This window comes from Neofelis nebulosa, chromosome 3, assembly GCF_028018385.1.
Source record: "Neofelis nebulosa isolate mNeoNeb1 chromosome 3, mNeoNeb1.pri, whole genome shotgun sequence".
In the NCBI taxonomy this organism is placed as follows: domain Eukaryota; kingdom Metazoa; phylum Chordata; class Mammalia; order Carnivora; family Felidae; genus Neofelis; species Neofelis nebulosa.
In genome coordinates, this window is record NC_080784.1 from 22,535,471 (window position 1) to 22,538,784 (window position 3,314).

Consider the following 3,314-nt stretch of genomic DNA (forward strand, 5'->3'; position numbering starts at 1 on the left):
ATAAATAATAATATGTCCTGATCAAATGATGTTTATGCAGGAGTCCACCTCGGTTTAACACTTGAAATTCAGGGGCGCCTGGGTGGCTCAGTCGGTTAAGCATCCGACTTCAGCTCAGGTCATGATCTCACAGTTCGTGAGTTCGAGCCCCGCGTCGGGCTCTGTGCTGACAGCTCAGAGCCTGGAGCCGGCTTCACATTCTGTGTCTCCCTCTCTCTCTGCCCCTTCCCTGCTCATGCTGTGTCTCTCTCTCTCTGTCTCAAAAATAAATTAACATTAAAAAAAAATAAAAAAACCCAAACAACACTTGAAATTCAGCCTACGAAGGTTTGCCACCGGAACACAGGTGTCGTAGAAAACACTGCTAAACTGAAGCCAAAATGGAAAAGGCAAAGCCTCGTATCAACATCGTCGTCATTGGACACGCAGGTTCGGGCAAGTCTACCACTGCTGGTCATCTGATCTACAAATGTGGTGGAATCAACAAGAGAACTGCTGAAAAATTTGGGAAGAAGTCTGCTGAGATGAGAAAGGGCTCTTTCAAGTGTCCCTGGGTCTTTGATAAACTGAAAGCTGAACGTAAACATGGTATCACCATTGACATCTCCCTGTGGAAATTTGCGACCAGCGATTATCATGTGACCATCATCGATACCCCAGGACACAGAGATTTCATCAAAAATACGATTACAGACACATCTCAGGCTGACTGTGCTGTCCTGATTGTCACTGCTGGTGTTGGTGAATTTGAAGCAAGTCTCTCCAAGAATGGGCAGACCCCTGGGGCATGCCTTCTGGCTTACACACTGGGTGTAAGACAACTCATCGTTAGTGTTAACAAAATGGATTCTGCTGAGCCGCCCTACAGCCTGAAGAGATATGAGGAAATCATTAAGGCAGTCAGCACTTACATTAAGAAAGTTGGCTACAACCCCGACACAGTAGCATTTGTGCCAATTTCTGGTTGGAATGGTGACAACCTGCTGGAGCTAAGCGCTAACATGCCTTCGTTCAAGGGATGGAAAGTCACCCGTAAAGATGGCAATGCCAGTGGAACCATGATGCTTGAAGCTCTGGATTGCATTCTGCCAACAACTCATCCAACTGACAAGCCTACCCCTCCAGGATGTCTACAAAATTGGTGGTATCGGTAGTGTTCCTGTGGGCTGCATGGAGACTGGTGTTCTTAAACCAGGCGTGGTAGTCACTTTTGCTCCAGTCGATGTTATAACTGAAGTGAAGTCTATTGAAATGCACCACGGGGGTGCCAGGGTGGCTCAGTCGGTTAAGCGCTGGACTTCAGCTCAGGTCGTGATCTTGAGGTTTGTGGGTTCGAGCCCTGCATCAGGCTCTGTGCTGACGGCTCAGAGCCTGTAGCCTGCTTCGGATTCTGTGTCTCCTTTTGTCTCTGCCCCTCCCCGCTCTCGCACGCTGTATCTCTCAAAAATAAATAAACGTTAAAAAAAAATCCACCGTGAAGTGTTGAGTGAAGCTCTTCCTGGGGACAATGTGGGCTTCAATGTCAAGAATGTATCTGTCAAAGATGTTTGTCATGGCAATGTGGCTGGTGATAGCAAAAGTGACCCATCAATGGAAGCAGCTGGCTTCCTAGTTCGGGTGCTTATCCTGAACCATCCAGGCCATGTCAGTGCTGGCTATGCACTTGTGCTGCATCGTCACACAGCTCAGTGCTTGCAAGTTCGCTGAGCTGAAGGAGAAGATTGATCGTCGTTCGGGACAAAAAGCTATAAGATGGTCCTGAGTTCTTGCAATCTGTTGATGCTGCCATCATTGATATGGTTCCTGACAAGCCCATGTGTGTTGAAAGCTTCTCCATCCTCCTCTGGACTGTTTTGCTGTTTTGACGTGAGACAGATGGTGGCTGTGCGTGTCATCAAAGCAGTGGACAAGAAGGCAACTGGAGCTGGCAAGGTCACCAAGTCTGCCCAGAAGACTCTGAAGGCTAAATGAATATTATCCCCAATACCTGTCACCCCGTCTTCATCAGTGGTGGAAGGAAGGTCTCAGAACTGTTTGTGTCAATTGGCCATTTAAGTTGAATGGTAAAAGACTGGTTAATGACAGCAATGCATCGTAAAACCTTCAGAAGGAAAGGAGAAAGTTTTGTGGACCATTTGTTATTTGTGTGTATGTATGTATGTATATATGTGGCAGTTTTAAGTTATTAGTTTTTAAAATCAGTACTTCTTAATAGAAACAACGATCTAAAATCTGTCACAGAATTTTGAGACCTATTAAAACAAAAGTTTAGTGAGAAAAAAAATTTGATCTGCTAATCCACCACGTTAACAGGTTACAAAAGAAAAAACATATGATTATCTCTTTAGATGTGAAAAAAAGCTTTGACAAAACCCAACATCCATTTCCAATAAAAATTCTCAGTAGGGAAGGGAGTTTTCCTAACCTAATAAGGGCATCTATGAAAAAACTGTTAACATGTAACTTAATGATGAAAGACTGAATGCTTTCTCTCAAAAAAAAATAGAAACAAATCAAGATGTTTGCTTTCACCATTTCTACTCAATCTTGTACTATAGGGTACTAGCCCACGCAATTGGAAGTAACAACAAATAAATGGCATATAAATAAGAAAGGAAGTAGTAAAACTAGTTTTATTTACAGATGACATTAAACAAAATTCAATTGTATTTCTACATTTGGGCAATAAGCAATCAGAAATAAAAATTTAGTAAGTACTTTATTATTATTATTATTATTTTATTTTTTCCGATGCAAAAGCAAAAGAGCCTTTATTCGAGCTAGCTCGAGCTCAATCCCCTACCTGCACCGATGCAGCGGTGAGATACCGGGGAGAGAGAGTAAGTACTTTAAAAATAACATTGAAATAATTAGGAATACATTTAACAAAAGATGTATAAATCCTATACCTGGAACACTATCAGGTGCTAAGATGATTTAAAGAAGGCTCAAATAATTGGAGAAATATATTGTGTTTAGATTAGAAGATACAATATTATCCTTTCTTTTTAAATTGCTTGATATGTTCAACACAATCATACTTAAAAATCACAGAAAGTTTGTTTCTGGAAACTTAAAACATTGCTCTAAAATTTACATAGCGATGTAGAAGATCTAGATATTACCAAAAAAAAAAAAAAAAAAAAAAAGAAAAAAGAAAAACAAATTTAAAAAGAAGAAATTTTGAGGTCTTCACTACCTGCTTCTAAGACTTAACCTATAAACTTGCAGTAATCAAGAAAGTGTGATATTGTAACAAATCTGAAAGGAATATAGACATTACAATAATAGCGAACTTCAATACCCAGATTTTC

General features: G+C 40.9%; 1 pseudogene; it reads left to right on the plus strand.

Annotated features, from left to right (window-relative positions):
* Window positions 1-318: 318 nt before the first annotated feature.
* Window positions 319-2,275, plus strand: LOC131506061 (elongation factor 1-alpha 1-like; annotated as a pseudogene).
* The last annotated feature ends 1,039 nt before the right edge of the window (window positions 2,276-3,314 follow it).